Source organism: Vombatus ursinus, unplaced genomic scaffold, assembly GCF_900497805.2.
Source record: "Vombatus ursinus unplaced genomic scaffold, bare-nosed wombat genome assembly UNPS02014863.1, whole genome shotgun sequence".
NCBI lineage: Eukaryota > Metazoa > Chordata > Mammalia > Diprotodontia > Vombatidae > Vombatus > Vombatus ursinus.
Window position 1 is genome coordinate 33415746 of NW_020954641.1, and position 18582 is coordinate 33434327.

Here is an 18582-nt window from a genome sequence, read left to right on the forward strand (position 1 = left end):
AAAGTAGAAGTAAGGAGAGTACATTCCAAGGCATGGAGACAGCTGGTACAAAGGCAGGAAGATGGGAGGTAGAATGTTAAAAAGAATACACAAGGCCAGTTTGGGCTGGACCTAAGAGTGCAGAAGTTCAGTTGTTTTTCAGTTGTGTCTGACATTTTGTAACCCCATTTAGGGTTTTCTTGGCAAAGATACTGGAGTGGTTTGCCATTTCCTTCTTCAGTTCATTTTACAGATGAGGAAACTGAGGCAAATAGGATTAAGTGACTTGCCCAGGATCACATAGCTAGTGTCTGAGGATAAATTTGAACTCGGGTCTTTGTGACTCCAGGCCCAGAGCTCTATCCACTGCACCACCTAGCTGCCTGCAGAAGGAGAGTAAGGTATTTTTTCCAGTAAGGCTACAAAAGTAGTTTGGAGCCAAATTGTGAAAGACTTATGCCAAACAGAAGACTACGTATTTGATAGTAGAGGTAATAGGAAACCACTGAAGTTTATTGATCAGGGCAGTGACACATAGTCAGAACTGTGCTTTAGGACTATCACTTTGGAGGCTGTGGGGAAATGGAAAGATGTAGGGTAACAGCTTGAGGGCACCAAAAGTACTTAAAGGTACTTAAAGTTTAGGGAAACCTGGGCATGTTTATAGGAAGCAGGGAATGAACTTATCTATATAGATGCTGAAGATTGGAAAGAAATCTGCTGAAGAGGAGGCATGAGGGCATAGGATCAAAGGTAGAGGTAGACCAGTAGGCATTGGCAAAAAGAGTCACCTCTGCATCAAGGTCTGAAGTAAAGGAGGGAGAGAATGATTAAGAGGAATGATATCAAGGGGTTTTCAGATATAAAGAAGGGGAAAAGAAGGAGTGCTGGATTAATTGCCTCTATATTTTCTCAATAAATAATAAGGGTGGGGTTCTAACCCTTTTTTAATTAATGTAATCATACCAGATACCCTCAAATTGAATCAATGAACAATATAAACTAGATATTCAGGAGTTTTTACAATATTCCAGCATAATGTACGAAAAAGTGAATGAATTTAAGAGGATTGTAGGTTTTGGATGAAGATATATGACAGCACATAGGAAACATCTTCTGATTGGTTGAAAGACTGAGACACACTGCTCACCTATATATGTTAGTCTAGTTGTGGAGGTCAAGTTTGTAAGGTGAAGATTAAAGAGTTGGAGGCCAACTCCTGAGAAGGAATCACTAGATTCTCATTCTCTTCTAAACCTATCCAATCTAGTGTGACTCAATTAGCATTGGTTAACATTAATCAGATTGTTAGATTTGGTAATTATGAAATCATTTTTGATCTCATGCCTCAACTGAAACTACTCTTTCCAACGTCATCAGGGATTTATTGTACAACAACCTTTTCTAGATTCTCATCATTTGTATAGTACTGGATCACCCTTTGCTCTCAAATACTTCATCTTCTAAGTTTTCCTGACTGCTTTCTTTTGGTTCTCCTCCTGTCTGTATGACAACTCCTCAGTTCCCTTTGCTGAATCATCATTCGTGCTCCTCCCTCAATTGTGAGTATACCCAAGGGCTCAGTCCAATGTTCTCTTTTCCCTCTACACTCTCACTTGGTGATCTCATCCACTCCCATGGGTTCAATTATCTTAACACAAATGATTATTCAATCTATATACCCAGCCCCAGTCACTCTCTTAAGTTACAGCCCCACATCATGACCTACCTATTGGATATTACATATCCTGTGGGCATCTGAAACCCACATGCCCAAAAGAGAATTCATTATCTTTCCCCAAAATCCTATCTCTTTTTTTGAACTTCCCCATTACTGATTCAGAATCCACTACCCTTCCAAATTAGTGTTGCACCTTCCCCATCTTCAACTCCCCACTCCATATAGCCAATTGATGGCTAAATCTTGTCATTTCTAACTGCAACAACCACACTAGCATAGGTCCCTTTTCTCCACTCACAGTTACCAAGTACAGGCCCTCATCACCTCTTGAACTGACTGTTACAAAAGCCTCTTAATTGGTCTCTCTGTCTCAAGTTTCTTCTCACTCTAATCCATCCCCTACGTAACTGCCAAAGTGATTTTTATTGAAGTGCAGGCCTCAGCATGGCATTATTCTCCTTTTCATTACACTTCAGTGGCTCGCTATTATCTCTAAGATTAAATACAGAGTCTTCTGTTTGATATTTGAAGCTGACTGGGGCTTCCTATATTTCTAGTCTTGTTATCCATTACTCCTGCTCTATGGTCCGGCCTTTCTGGCCCACTTGAAGTTCTTCATACAGGACTTCAACGTCTCCCTTCTCTATGCCTTTGCACTGGTTATCCCCTATGCCTGGAATGTTCTCCCTCCTCACCTCTGCCTCTTGGAATCCACTGTTTTCTTTAACACTCAGTTCATTTTGGAGAGAAATCTGGAATTACGCCCAAAGAGTTATCAAACTGCCTATGCCCTTTGACCCAGCAATAACATTGCTAGGTTTCTTTTCTTTTTTTTTTTAATTTTTCTTTTTTTCTTTTTTATTTTTTTTTCTAGGTTTATTTTCAAAGATGACTAAGGAAAAAGGAAAAGAACCTATATGTTCTAAAATATTTATCGCAGCTCTCTTTGTGATGCCAAAGAACTGGAAATTGAGGGGATTCCTGTCAATTGGGGAATGGCTAAACAAGTTGTGGTATGGATGTGATGGAATACTATTGTGCTATAAGAAATGATGAAATCGATGATCTTAGAAAAATATGGTTAGACTTGAACGAAATAACGAAGAGTAAAATGTGCAGAACCAAGAGAACACTGTATACAGTAACAGCAATATTGTTTTAAAAATAACTTTGAGTTAGTAAGTCATTTTGACTATTATAAATCCCCAAATTTACATCCAGAGAAAGAACTGATAAATAGAAGTATGGATAGAATAGTTTTATATATATATACATATTTGTGTCTAATGGTAGCCATCTCTAGGGCAGGGGAAGGGAAAAGAAAAAAAGGGAAAAAAATTTATATAACTTTATTACATATTTAAAAGGAATAGCAAGTTGTGTAGAAAGATTTGCAGTTTTATATGCAATCATCTTTTTTATTATACTGTTATAAAAATGTTTGTTTTATTCCACAAATTAAAAATAAAATAAAATAAAATAAAATTTTTAAAAAGGTCTCAGTATAAGTGTCATTGTCTACAGTGGCCTTTTCCTGGTCTTCTCAGCTGTTAGCACTTTCCTCTTTAAGGTTACCTTGTATATCTACTTTCTATGTATCTTATAAATATTCTGTGTGTATATGTGCATGTTTGCACACATTGTCTTTCCCATTATAACATAAACTCCTTGAGAGCAGGGGCTTTCTTCATTTTTTCTTTTTAATCCCCAGAGTTTAACATAGTGCCTGGGACATAGTAAGGCTTAATAAATGCTTACTAAATGATTAAGTACAAATAATATCTTGATGACTTTAGACAACATCTCAAGGAATCATGGAATCTAAGGCCTGAAAGGTACCTTTGAGGGTGCTTGGTCCAAACTCTGATTGTATGAATCCCTGCTACAAAATTCCCAGCAAGTTGCCATCCATCTTATCAAAAGAAGTTGAATTGTTCTATTTGTAAGAACTACTGAACATAAACGAACTGTAAGATTATTCAGACAACCGAAAGGATATTTCAGTTCATGTCTAAGCTACGATCAATAGACAATAGTAAGGTTTGCTTAGCTGAGACCCAAATTCCATCCTCTGATTTTTGCCTGGCCCATGGGTAGATGAAGTTTCAGCACTAGTTTCTAGATCCCTAGACCAGCCATGGTTGTTTGTTCTAGACCACAGAGATCCCCTGCTCTTACCTTCCTCCAACTTCCAAAGATTCCTGGTTTCATAGAAGGTGGAGGTTTTCACCATGACTGATACAGAACCCAACCCCTGCTTCCGTTTCCCTAGTGAATGGTTTTGTATGTTGCTGTGACTAAAAAATTGGGGAAGATCCTCTCTACTTGCTGAATCTTTAAAGGACTGTCCTAACCTTTAGGCCTATGTTCATCAAAGCCTTTCCAGCTTGTGAGGCCCCTACCAAGGCCTCTGTTCTACTCCACTGGCATTGTTTTCAGAACCCAAGGTGTTACCTCCATGCCATAGTGGGAAAGTAGTAGCTGTTTTACCACACCTTGAAAATAGGGTGCCTACCTAGGGCAGCAAAAGAAGTGGGGTGATACGGTGGAATAAGTACTGGCTTTAGAGTCAGAGAACCTGGGTTCAAATTCCACCTCAGACATTTATTACCCACAGGACCCTGGGCAACTTACTAAACCTTAATGGGTCTTGGTTTCCTCATGTAAAATGAGAGGACTGGCATCCCTTCAAGCTCTAGTCTATGATCCTATGAACTTTGGTAAAGAGAGAAAGTATGCCCATACAGGTTGTCACCACCAGTCAGTCTGGTCCTATTTGATTCCTGACCCACATCCACACCCCAATTCCTGAATCCTACCTGGGAAATGACTACAGATGCCTCCCCATCTCTGGTATGTGGCCCTATCCTGAATTGGTAGCAAAAGCTCATTTGCCTATTTATTACATAACTGTAAGAGGACACAGTTGGATCCCACCCAATCAGAATTTATGATGATTCAACATATCTCTCTGCTTATAAATTAGATAAAATCAATTCTAACTAGTAAAATACATGCTTCTTTACATCCAAATAGTTGACATAAAATCAAGTTTGTTTTCTTTCTGAAAGCAAGGCAGGGAAAGCCTGAATCAATAAAACTTAGCCATTAGCCTTAAGAATATGGAAGTAATTAAATGATATCCATTTGATTCATTTTAGATTTTTTCCATTTTTAAAACTGAGAATTTAATGAGTATCAACTAAAATGAACACTTTCTTATATACAATAAAACAGAAAGGAACTGCACGTCTCTGTCATTCACTTTTCAAATCTCGTTCACTCGATTTAACAAATACGAAGAAGTTTTATTAAGCACCTATTCCCTACAAAGAGCACAATGCTCTGAACTAGGTCATATACCAAGATAAAATAGGACGTAGCTTCTGTCCTCAAAGTCAACAAATATTTACCAAGGCTTGAGTCCACCTGCTATAATAAAAAAGCAGCCTGACTAAGACTTGAGAGGCATAGTTCTCAGACAGCTCAAGTACATCATAGCCTTCTGACCTGGGATAAGTCATTTGATTTTTCAATGAGCCTCAATTTCCTCCTCTGAGAAATCATAAAAATTGAGAGGTAGAAGACACCTCAGCAACCACCTTGTTTCACTCATTGACAGCTAGTTGGCTCAGTGGAGAGATTCAGGACCTCGAATCAGGAAAACACAAGTTCAAACTCAATCTCAGACATTTCCTAGCTGTATGACCCTGGGCAATTCACTTAACCTCTGTCAGCCTCAGTTCCCTCATCTGGCCATAACAGTATTTTTTTTTAAAGGCATAATAATAATAACACCTGCCTCCCAGGGTTGTGGTGAGGATGAAACAAGATGATACTTGCAATCCCCACTATAAAATATCTGACAAGTAGTCAGTCATCTAGATTTTGTTTGAAAATTTCCAAGGAAGGAAAACCAACTTTTTATAGAGGCATCCTTTTCAGCTTTTGGACAACTCTAATTGTTAAGACATTATTCCTGACATTTGGTCTAAATTGGCTTCTTTGCAATTTCCACTCATTGTTCCCACTGGCTCTGTCCCTTGGGACCAAACAGAACAAGTTTCACCCCTTTTCCACATGACAGCCTCTCAAATACTTGAGCACAGCCGTCATGTTCTTCCTTCCCTTTTTATGCCCCCATGTTCTCTTCTCCAGGCTAAAACATCCCCAGTTTGTTCATCAGATCCTCATATGGCACAGACTCAAGGCCTTTCACCATCTTGGCTGCCCTCCTCTGGATTTTCTCAAGCTTATCAATGTCCTTCTAAAATTGTCAGCCCAATTATACCTTCTGTCTTGTCTGGCTACAACATGGCTGTTGTAAGCATAAATAGATAAAGTACAAGAAAATACACCGGATAAATTATAAAGTACTTTCAACAGCGTAAGGGATTAAGACATTCATTCAATATTTCACTAATTCAGTCCCTGATTTCTAATGCAGACAAAGCCAAATGGAGTCAGAGCAATCTTGGCATCTTTCCTGTGACATTCCCTGGCCTGGCAAGGCTCCTCTCAGAAAAACAAAACAAAACAAAAACTCTTCTCCCAAAACAGATTATATTGAAGTAAGTCACCTATGGGCCAGCTCACTGACTTTCTACTCTGTGCTAAGTTATCTGGACAGAGCTATTAACATTTCCTTATAACTCCCTCAGACCTGGATCTTAGTCTACCAACCACACAATCACCAAGAACAGCAAAAGATAGTAACTGTTTCCTAAAAGAACTCAAACTTTTTTGAGTTTGAAAGGGCTCCTCTGAATTTATATAAAAAACACCCTGAAATATCAACATGCTGGAGCTGTAACTGGTACAGAGATAAATTCATTTTAATTACACTTAACAAAGATGCATTAAAGGCCTGCTGTGAACAAGGCACTGTACTTAGCAAGAATACTAAGATAAAAAAAAATAACTCTCCTGCCTTCAAGGATACTACAGGCTACTTGGAGAGGAATACAGATGCACAAAATATAAGATAGCATGGAAAAGAGGAGGAGAAAAAAAGATCAAAATAGTGCTCTAGGAAAATTGGAGGTGGGAAAGGATCCTTTCAGCTGGGATGAGAGTTGGGATATGATAGGGTTAAGGAAAGCTTCATGGGGAAGGTGGCACCTAAGCTGAGCCCATAGGGGTTGTGACAGGTAGAAATGAGGAAGAATCTAGTAGTCTGTTTTTGCTGGAAAACAGAATATGTAAAGGGAAATAATGACAGTAACCCATGGCCCAGAATTTAAAGTATAGACTGGACTCAATCTTGGGGTCATGTTTTACACGTACTTTTTTTGGCTTATTCCTCCACTCAGGATATCCCTTTGGAACATCAAAATTTAGCTTATGAATAGGTCTTCAGAGAATGGAAACATACTCTCAACTCGCTTGTAAGCACTCTGGCTAACAAGATGTCAAACAAAGGACAAATAATGTAGAGTTACTTTTGATAGTGCCTCTCTCCATAAAAAGGAACTCATTTAGCCTTGCCAGAGATGCTCTTTCAGTGAGCCCCACCCAACTCACCCCAGGAAACTAAACAGTCCTCAAGACTTATAGTACTACAAGAAGTACTAGTAGAAGCTCCCAAAAGGGAAGCACTTGGGGGCGGGGGTCAATAAAAAGTTCATGCCTTTAAGAATTGTAAATTGAGGGGATGCCCATCAATTGGGAATGGCTGAACAAGTTGTGGTATACGAATGTAATAGAATACTATTGTGCTATAAGAAATGATGAGCAGGCAGCCTGGAAAGACTTACATGAACTGATGCTGAGTGAAGTGAACAAAACCAGGAGAACATTGTACACAGTAAGAGCAACATTGCTCGAAGATCAGCTATGATTGACTTAGCTCTTCTCAACAGTACAATGATCCAAGACAATTCCAAAAGGCTCATGATAGAAAATGCTATCCACATTCAGAGAAAGATCAAAGCATACTATTTACACCTTTTTTTGGTGACTTTTCCCTTTTGTTCTGTTTTTTCTTTTACAATATAACTAATGTGGAAATATGTTTACATGATTGCACATGTATAACCTATATCAGATTGCTTGCTATTTTGGGGAGAGGGGATAAAAGGGCATGAGGGAGAAAAATTTAAAGCATAAAATCTTATTAAAAAAATGAATGTTGAAAACTATCTTTACATGGAATTGGAAAAAATAAAATACTATTTACAAAAAAAAGTTCATGCCTTTTCTCTCAGACCAGTACAATCTATATAACTCACAATACTAGTAAAGTTCGAGATCTGAGTTTGGTCCTCCTTGATTATCATTCAGGTTTGGTCCCAGAACGCCTCCATTCAGTCCAGGGGCTGAGCATCGATTGTCCAGAAGCTCATCCTGTGACTCCAAGACGCTTGTTCCTGAAACCCCTCTCCTTGATCTTGGAACTCCTTTTCTGCTCTGTCTCTGCTATCATCTCTGGTCTGAGGTTCCCTAGGGGACCTTCTAGGATGCAAAGACTCCCTTCTCCCCAGCCCATAGGGCCCCATCCACTCTCTTCATTTCCCTCTGGTCAATAATCTTTCTCTGTGTTCTCCAGTAACTTTTAAGGTCCATTCTAAGTTTATTTGCAGCTCAGGTGTTAACTTCATCATCAATGAGATATTGATGGCAATAAGGATGAATTTAATCAACAAGATGGGATTAACTCAGATATACCCAAGATGAGATCAAAGAATTAATTTTTCAAGGGAATTTCATACCTTGTTAAAGAGATATTTTCAAAACCAAAAGAAAACCATTATCAGTTGGTTAATTTTAAAAACTGTACATAGAGAATACAGTATATAGAGAATTTGGAGGCACAATCTCTACATGTGAAATAAAACTACAAAGGTAGATTGGAGCCAGATGGTGGAAGACTTTAAATGCCTGGAGTTCATGTTTTCTCTGATAAGGAAATAAAAACCTAATGAGAATGTATGAGAAGGGGCTGTTGTTGTTTGTTGTTGAGTTGTTTCAGTCCTGTCCAACTTTCCTTGATCCCATTTGGGATTTTCTTGGCAAAGATACTGAAATCATTTGCCATTTCCTTCTCTAGGTCATTTTACAAATGAGGAACTGAGGCAAATAGGGTTAAGTGACTTGCCCGGGGTCACACAGCTAACAAGTGTCGGAGGTCAGATATGAACTCAGCTTCTTCTGACTCCAAGGCCAGCACTCTATCCATTGAGAGCATGGTTAGTCCAGGGCATCAGGATGATTATTTTGGCAACTCAAAGCCTGTGAGATAAGTGTTATTACTATGCTTCTTTTACAGATGAAGAAACTAAGACTGAGGGAGGTTAAATGATTTATAAAGGGTCACACAGCTAGTGAGAATCTGAGGTCAAATTCAAACTCATCTCTTCCTGACTCCAAGCCCAGTACTATCCACTATGCATTACCTAAGTCCATTAGCAGGTTCCATGACAAAGTAGGACTAGCAAGAGCTAATTAGAGAGGGGAGATTGGAAGAAGGAAGAACAACTACTAAGCCAAAATTAATGAGACAGAGCTCAAGAAGTTTTTAAGAAGAAAACACATCTTAAATATATATCAGCAAATGAGAGGACAACAGGACGTTGTAAATAAATAAATAAAAACAACCTAGAATATCAACAAAGTAATAAACCCTCAAATTTAATTAAAAGTTAGTTGTTGAGGGGGTTTTTGTTTGTTTTTTAATCAGGCTTGGGATTTCATCAGGGTAGACAACATCGGAGAGGAAGACCATCCAACAAGTGGATCGGCACTTTCTGAGTTACTGTCTTGGAGAGCTACTTTAGGCATTCAGAGGTTAAATGACTTGCCCAACATCATGTGGTCTGTATGTGTCAGAAGTGAGACTCTGAAACTAGGTCTTCTTGACTCCCCTGCCAGCTCTTTACTTTTGAAGAGCTTTAGAAGAAAAAAAAGATTTTTTGAAATGAGAGCTAAATAAGGGCAGCTAGGTGGCGCAGTGGATAGCGCACCGGCCCTGAAGTCAGGAGGACCCGAGTTCAAATCCGGCCTCAGACCAAACACTTGACACGTACTAGCCGTATGACCTTGCGCAAGTCACTTAACCCCGATTGCCTCACTAAAAAAAAGAAAAAGAAATGAGAACTAAATTTATAAAATACAGAAGGAAAAGGGAGAAATCATCACAAATAGAGGAAATAAAATGATCAGAAATTGATGTGTAGAATTGTATGTCAATAAAAGTAAAAACTCTAATGAAATGAATGTCTGTCTACAAGAATGCAGAGTGCCAAAATAGTGAATAACCTAATCTTAGGAGAAATTTGGGAAACCACAAAAGAACTCCTAGAGTAAAAACAACCAAAAAAAAATCTCAAGCTCCAAATGGCTTTACATTTGAATTATTTTAAAGAATATAAAATACAAAAAATCCCTATGCCACAGAAACCTTTTTCAAATAGAAAAAGAAGATAGCAGCCCAACCTCCAATAAGATAAACATGGTTCTCTTCCCAAAGTGGAGAAGAGTAAAGGTGGGAGAATGTGGAATTATTGGTCAATAATACTACTGAACAGGATGAAACAATTATCAAACCCCAGCAAAAATATATATATAGCAATATGCTTTTCAAAATTTTTAAATTTAATTTTTTTCCAATTACATGTAAAAACATTTTTAACGTGTTTTTTTTTAATTTCGAGTTACAAATTCTCTCTATCCCTCCTTCCTTCCCCTGTCCTTGAGAAGGCAAGCAATTTGATATCGATTATACATGTAGCTCAAATTTGGCCTTAGTCACTTACTAGTTCTGTGACCCTGGGCAAGTCACTTAACCCCATTTGCCTCAGTTTCTCATCTGAAAATGAGCTGGAGAAGAAACTGGCAAACCACACCAGTATCTTTGCCAAGAAAACCCAAAATGGGGTTATGAAGAGTAGAACACAACTGAACAACTAAACAACAACAACAAAAGATGAATGTTATGTAATACAGTATTACCTTGCTGTAAGAAACAATGATGATGTAAACAGAGAAGCATGGAAAGACTTACACGAATTGATGAAAAGAGAAATAAGCAGACAGGAAAACATTTACAGCACCTACACAGTTACACATATATAAGTGTTAAGAGTAACCGCTACTCAACAACTGAAATGAATGTTGTGAAATTATAAAGAACAAACTTGACCTCAAAAAGAGATATGAGAAGATACCTCCCTCTGTTCCAGTGCAGAAGAGGAGTCCATGAGTGTGAAAGAGTACATATAATACTAGATTTTTTTTTAATGTATTGATTGATTTTGCTGAGTTTTGAAAAATTATTTGTAAAACTCCCTAAGAAAAGGAGGGGAGAGAATGGAGGAAATCTAGGTAATATAAAAATAAAAGGCACCCATAGAAACCTATAATTTTTTAAATGATAAGTATTTAATAGATTGTTGAATTGAATTTGAGACTACCCAAATGGGATCATGACTAAACAACAACATGACTAAACAACAGAAAAACATGTAACAATGTTTTTAAAAATCATTATGATCACATTGTAGTAATACCAGAAATGAAAGCACAGTTTAGTATTAGGAAAGTAATTTGCATAATAACATTATTTATAAAATATAGGATTATATCACTAAAGATAGAAAAAAACCTGTACAAAATACAGTACTTACTCAATTATGTTAAAAATTCTAAAAGGCATAAAAGTGGAGAGACTTTTACTTAATATGGCAAAAAATATTTATCTATATCTAACTCAAAAAGCATTTTTTAGAGTTTACTATCTGTATAGCATGGTGCCAAGAGATTGAAATACAAATTTATGTAATTTAATCTCCACTGAGCCCTCCTACAATCCTTATCAGGGTTTGCTGGTAAATGTTTAACAACAAGATCTCCCATAAAAGGATACATTTTAAAGTTTAATCTGCTTTACTAACATTTTCACCACCACTTTCTTAAGTCTACACAATCCACAAAACAATAAATCAAGCCCAGATTTATGGTGTTTACTGATTTCTGAGGTGTAAATGCTCACCCACTGAAAATTTAACAATAAAATCTCAGGAAACCAATACTGAAAGACATCAGAACTTAGATCAATGCAATGAGCAATGTTGGTGTTCAATTGTTTCAGTCTTGTCTTACTTTTCATGACTGCTGATAATAGAATGGTTAAATACTTTGTGGTAAGCTAATGGAATGAAATAATATAATGGAATTAAACAAACAAGTATGAGGAATTAGAGAAAAATGGGAAGACCTTTATGAAATAGTACAAAATGAAAAAAGCAAAGGCTCAAATACATATTAAGTATGATTATAAAAGAGGAATCATAAATAGGAGTAAATGGACAAACCAAGAATCCTAATGGATATTTAAAGGAATGACTGAAAAGTTATATTTAATGCACTGAAATGTATTTAAATATAAATATTTGCATATTTTAATCCATAGAACTTGTACTTGATATTATTTATAATAAATCATTATTTCTAAAAAAAGAAAAAAGTGAGAATAACTCAATATTTAGCAGATGACAGCCACAAGGATGGGAGAAGAATGGCACAAGTAAATTTCTTGAACTTTAGAATAAGAATTTCACTGTTTTCACTCTTCCCCACCACAAGGGGCTGGGAAAAGGATAACATTCAACAAACAAAAAAAGTCAATAACAACCTACCCTATGCAAGGCACTGTGTTAGGCTCTTAAAATACAACAAAACCTTTAGAAAACATTTTCTGTCCTCAAGGAGTTTATAGGGGGCAGTGTTGGAGATGAGGGATACAAAAGTAAACACAAGATAATTTGAGGAAAGAGAACACTTAAGCCTTTGGAAAGGCTTCTGTTGGAAGTGACATTGGGACTGAATCTTGAAGAAAGCTTAGGACTCTAAGAGTGAAAAGGAAGAAGGAAATATAGACATGGGGTGAAAGAGAGGGACACCTGTGCAAAAGCAAAGAGGTAAAAGATAGAATGACAATTTCCATGAATAATAAATAAACCAGTTTGATGGAATGCAGAGATAGCTTGGGGCTTACAATGGGACTGAAAAGATGTGGAAACCACAGTAGGGAACAAGAACTATGTCCCAAGAGTAGTGACCACGAGTCAGGAGAGAGGGAGAGGGCCAATAATTCTAGATACTGTTTCCTTAGCCTAATTTGCATAAATCAGAGTCAGACTGTTCCTTGCCACAATCAACTTTTCTTAGGAGTAAAAGGCAGAAATGGACTTGGAGCCTTCCCAAAGAGGGAAAGGTAAGGAGGACCCAATCTGCAAGGGAACAAAAACCTCTTCATCATCAGATGGCAATCTTATTCCTCCAGCATAAAGGCCGGAGCTCTCCATGGGACAACACAGATTATTCCAATCTGAGAGCCTAGGCTGAATACTCCCTTCTGAGCAGCTCCAATCTCAGCCTTTTGATTGGCTTTTTGACCCCATTAAATCCCTGACCATAACCCATTATAATTCTTTATTTTCCCTGAATTTTATCAAGTTTCTCCCTCTTGACCCGCCTTTGCCCCCTCAGGACTGGATGAAGACCTGGAAAACATAAGCAATGACTTTTTCAGGGTCTTGTAGCTTGTGAGTAGCAGAGCCAGGATGAAGAATCCTAAAATCTGAGAGCTAAGATCTTAGAGGATTGTATTCAATACACATTTAAGAGGGTAGATTGACAATATTCACAACATCGGGCCATTTTACCTGTTGTGACAAAGAGGAGGATGCCGCTCCCCAGAGTAGCCCATTCCTTTTGGGGAATAGCTGCAAGAATTCTTTTTTTCATATACAGAGATGAAATCTGCCTCTCTACTTCTTCCTCCCTGCAATCCTCTGCTAAGGCCAAGAAAAATAAGCTTACTAGCTTTTCAGGAAGATAGCATTTTAATGCATGAAGCCATCATAACCTCTTAGCATCTTATCTTGTCTTCTCCAGATGAAACTTCCTCAGTTCCTTTAACTGAAGCTGAAAAGGCCATTAGAGATCACCTAGCTCAATCGTCCAAATTTGCAGACGAGTAAACCGGAGCTAAAAGCAGTGAAGTCACTTGCCCAGGGACATGCAACTAATGGGAGAATCTGGTGGGTCAAATCTCTAATATTTTTTAAATGATTTTCCTATATGTCATTTCGCACCTCTCTCCCTTTCTAGTTCCATGTGCCCCAAATCAGTCAATATATAGCATAATGCAAAAAAGTACTAGAATTCTGCCACTGGCTTCCTAGGTGACCTTGGAAGTGAGTAAAAGGAGAGTAAGTGGAGACAATGAGTATAGGCAGCTCTTTTAGGGGTTTGGCTAAGCAAGAGGTGATATATCTTGATCATTTAAATAAGGGGTTCTTGACCTTTTTGCGTGTTAGAAACCCCTTTAGCAATCTCTTGAAGCCTATGGTGCCCATCTCAAAACATATAAAATACATAGCATTGCACAGGAATCTAATTATATTGAAATAATTATATAAATATTAAAAATAGAAAAGGTTCACAGATGCCAGATTTAAGGGGATAGTAGAGCCTAGAGAGGATTTTTTTTAAAAGATGAGGGAGACTTATAAATGTTTCTAGCTAATAGAGAAGGAACCCATAGATAAGAAGAGGTTGGATATGAGAGCAGGGGATGACTGAGGTTGCAGTCTGCTGGAGAAGAATGGAAGAGAAAGGATTAAGGATATATGTAAAGACGTTAGCCTTTATTTATTGATTTATTTTAAATATTTTTATCATCATTATTCTTATTATTTTTAATATTAATAGTCACAATTACTCAGCACATTTCGGTTTACGATGCACTTTCCTTACTGCAAACGTGTTTCCAACTCCATTTTGCAGAACATTGAATTCAAGTTCAGAGGTTAAGAAATTTGCCCATAGTCACACAGCTTATAAGTGTTTAAAAATCAGCAAGTTAATTGTCAGGGCCAAGACTTAAACCCAAGGTCTTCTGATTCTGATTCTGAATCCTGAGTTCTTTTTGCTGTTCCCAATTGCCTCTAATGGTTTTGAAATACAGTGGAATCTCAGAGTTAATGTACAAAAAGGTCTTCTCCTTTATTGCTTAAAAAAAAAAACCTTTAAAATAACGTGGGGGCAGGGGGCCACATTCGGCGGGAGTTATGGGAATCAAAGGAAGAAGAGTAACAAGATTAGTCAGATTTTATACAAACTATTTTATTATGTTGATCATAAAAGAAAAAAATGTTAACAAATTTGCTATAACCTTGAAAGATTATAACATTGTTGCAAAACTCAACAAAGAAAATCTAGGTTGTAATAAAATCCATGCTGATCTACATAAAGCAGTAAATCTTTGTAAACTTCTGAGTGATAAAAATTTGTTGTCTCAAAATGAAGTAGGAAGTTAACTAGAACATTAAAAATGAACTGTATAAATCGCATGGACAAAAGTCTATAAAATGACCGTGGTTGCTCAAGATGGTTAGGCATGGATGGTTTGCAATCTCCATCTTGGAGGCACTTTAAATTTTAAGGGTTTCGTTGTACTAAATATGATGTTGTTTATAATGGACTCATTCGCCCGTCCTTCCCCATCACAGTGCATCTTCAACTGTATAATCAATGGAAAAATAGGATTCACTTTTTACAGAGAACCTTTCTATTTCATTAGATACCTGCATTTGTGCTGTGAGCAATAATAATAATAACATGGTAAATGGTGTCACAAATCCCTTTCTCAACCATCCTTAGCTGGGTCCTTAGAATACGGCTGTGGGATACAAAGTATAAGTGTTCTTATCACCATCTTAAAGATAAGGAAACTAAGCCTCAGAGATGTCACATGACCTACCAAATCTCACGGGATAGGTCGGCAAAATTAAGATTTAACTCGAGTTTCCTGGGGCTCCCCTGTTAAGATGCTATTTATATAGCCTAAAATCATAGAGATGTGCCCCAATTTCTTTCAGCCCACAGCCCCAGATTTGCTCAGCTGTCAATTTAGGATTGTGTTATCAGCACACCACCTGCTTTTTAAAGGGTCGAATGCAATTCCCTGAAAAGTCACAGCGCAAATTCAGAACTGAATCATGACTTTTGGCACGGAGCTTGGCTTTTTTTCCCCCCTGGAAGCTTCCAGAGTTTATTTCCAGCCTGGCATAGAAACAACGCCACAAATCGCCTTTTCCCACCCAGCTGGTGCGGATCCTGTCCTTTCCTTCCTGACAAGCCACGGCTTTCCTTGCCCCCAGCCCCTCAACAGGCTGGTTGAGTGACTGTGGCTCCGCAGGGTGGTCTGTCTTCCCACCAAACTCCTATGGCGACAGTCATCATTCAGCTCCTAACCAGGCAACCTGTTTGGGGAGATCTCTGACCATTCCTGTCAGTTAGCACTTGTCTTCAACTTACCTCCCAATCCACAGAGAACAGGACTCCTGCAGCCTCCTCCCCTCGGCTCAGGCTGCTGTCCCTGCCTCTCAAAAAAATTAATAAGCAACTGACTCTTTTTCCATTGCCAGCCCACGGAGCAGGCAGAACCAAGCGGACAGGCGGGACAGGACCTGCCTCCACCGTAACGTGCATGCGCACGAACGGCCTCAGCTTCTTTTGTTGATTGTCATTCAGATTGCTTTTTTTCCCCCAGGCTGAAAGACTGAGTTCTATAGAGTCAGTCCAATGGCTGACAAAGCAGCCAATTTGGGGCAATTAGCCAGTTGAGGGATCCCGGCTGACTCCGAGTTATTCTGCCCCTCCTTTATCTCATCTACTCACAACCTCAAATTAAGATTCATCCTGGTGGGCGGGTTCCGGGAAAGAAAAGTCTAACATAGTCTTTAAACCATGAATTTCTTGATTGCAAGAGTTTCTATTTTAGAATTATGCAGATCCCACTGCAATCTACAAGAGCCTGTAGATCTAGAGGTCTACTATCGGGTCTACTATCCCTTTCATTTCACAGATGAGGAAACTGAGACTCAGAGGAGTATGACATCTGAGATCACAGAGCAGGTTAGTTTAGACAGAGCTGGGATAAAAATCCAGGTCTCTTGGCTGCCAGGGAAGTGCTTCTTGGATCAATTAATTAACAGTCATTAATAGCTAACATTTATATAACGCTTACTATCCACCAGGCACTGTGAGTGCTTTTATGTAGCTACATGTTTTGCATATCAGTTAATTCTCCTACAAAATGGAGAATAATATTCCCTACTTACTGTCTTATGTCTTAATTTGTTCTTCAAAATGGAGAATAATGATCTTTGTCTACTAAATATGTACAAATATACATATTGGTTAGAAACCCGAGGAAGAAAAGAGAAAAGGAGAGGGGGAGGGAGAGAGAGGGAGAAGAAGGGAGAGAGAGACAAAGAGAGAGAGAGAAATGGAGGAAGAGATGGAGAAAGAAGGAACTAGCTAATGTCATCTTGATAACTCACATTTTTGTAACGTTATAAAGTTTAAAAAGCATTTTCCTTACAGCAACTCCACAATGTAAGTAGTACGCATTATTTATTTTTTGGTCTATACTTTGATATCATTGGTGGGGAAAACTTCTAAAGAGGATATTTTTTTTTAACCAATTCAGATTAGCAACTAATCTGCCATTTAAAGTAAATGAAGAGGGAACAAGAAGGATCAAGGAAAAGATGGATGGTGGTAGATGGAAGTAAAGAAGGGAGAAAAAGGGAGAGAAAGAACATAGTAAGACAGCATTTAACTGCTGTCATTGAATTAAGCCACCAATTCTAAGCACAGATTAGTATTTTTAATTAAATTTCTGTGCAAAAAATTTAAACCTTAACCATTGTAAACAAACATATTTACACCAATGTACATCCTAGGATTCTGATGAAAACAAAGATACATGAGAATGTTCTATTCTTCATCTGGACATCCATCATCCTCTGTGGGATTAGGTTGCAAAGGAAAAGATTTTCTTTTAGGTTTTCCTAGGTCATTATTTCCTGCCTCTGCTTCATCAGGAATTTGATTCTTTTTTTCTGAGTGTTTAGATGACATCCCAAAGAGCTCTCCAATTCCTTTTTGCCATGTGGGTGTTGGCTGTACACATATTGGGTTCCCACTCACATACTTACTTTCAACTTTCTGGGACAGAGGCAAAGGAGAGGCGTTGGCAAAGCTGGAGTGACCCACAGCCTTCTGGGGCCCTCGAGCCGCTACTACTTTGCAGTAGGAGCCTGGCATGCAGTCGGCCTTAGCTCGCACCATCACCAAAGCGGGAGTGGACGAGGAAACAACAGGGATAGGGAGAAGGCCAGTGGACAGAGGTAGAATCTTCCTGAGAACCACGCAGTTGGAAAGCCACCAAAGCCACCAATTCTAGAGAAAGCTGGAGGTACTGAAAGAAATAGAGGCTATGAAGGCAGCACTTTTTTCAGTGATCTCTGAAAAATCATGCAGGACAGGAAGCTGCTGAGCCACAAGCAAAATGTTCCAATTTTCAAAAAAAGAAAAAAAGGTAGATTCTTCAAACGATAGACTAATTAGATTGACTTTGTTTCCTAGGAAAATTCTAGAAAGTATTATTAAAGGAATGGTTTGTGAGTATTTACAAAGGGAAGGGAGATCCCTAAGAGTTAATGTGGACTCATTGGGAACAGATTATTCCAGACTAACCTCATGGTTTTTTTGTTTGTTTGATTGTTTGTTTGGTTGGTTTTTTTGACATGGTAACTATACAGATAAATCAGGAGAATGCCATAGACCTAGTATATCCAGATTTCAGCAAGGTATTTGACAAAATCATTCATGAGTAAGATGGAAAGGCCTGGATTAGTTAATAGTATAACTAGGTAGATTAAAAACTGATTGAATAGACTAGACCTAAAGAGAAGTGATTAATGAATCAATGTGACCATGGCCTGTAGCATATAGTAGAGTACTCAAGGGATCTGACCTTTACCCTGTGCTGTTAGAAATTTTTATCAATAGCTGGAAGAAAAGCATAAATGAATGTTTATCAAATTTATGGTTGAGACAAAGCTGGA

At 38.1% G+C, this 18582-nt stretch overlaps 1 protein-coding gene and 1 pseudogene across 1 annotated transcript in view; both read right to left on the reverse strand.

Annotated features, from left to right (window-relative positions):
- The window catches only part of ARHGEF37 (Rho guanine nucleotide exchange factor 37), a 72779-nt gene extending 56715 nt beyond the window's left edge, over positions 1-16064 (reverse strand). Inside the window, exon 1 of the mRNA XM_027841653.1 lies at positions 15983-16064. The gene's annotated coding sequence lies outside the window, so the exon portion shown is untranslated. The remainder of the gene's footprint in view (positions 1-15982) is intronic.
- Positions 16065-17449: 1385 nt separating this feature from the next.
- LOC114027644 lies at positions 17450-17803 on the reverse strand (annotated as a pseudogene).
- Between the last annotated feature and the right edge of the window lie 779 nt (positions 17804-18582).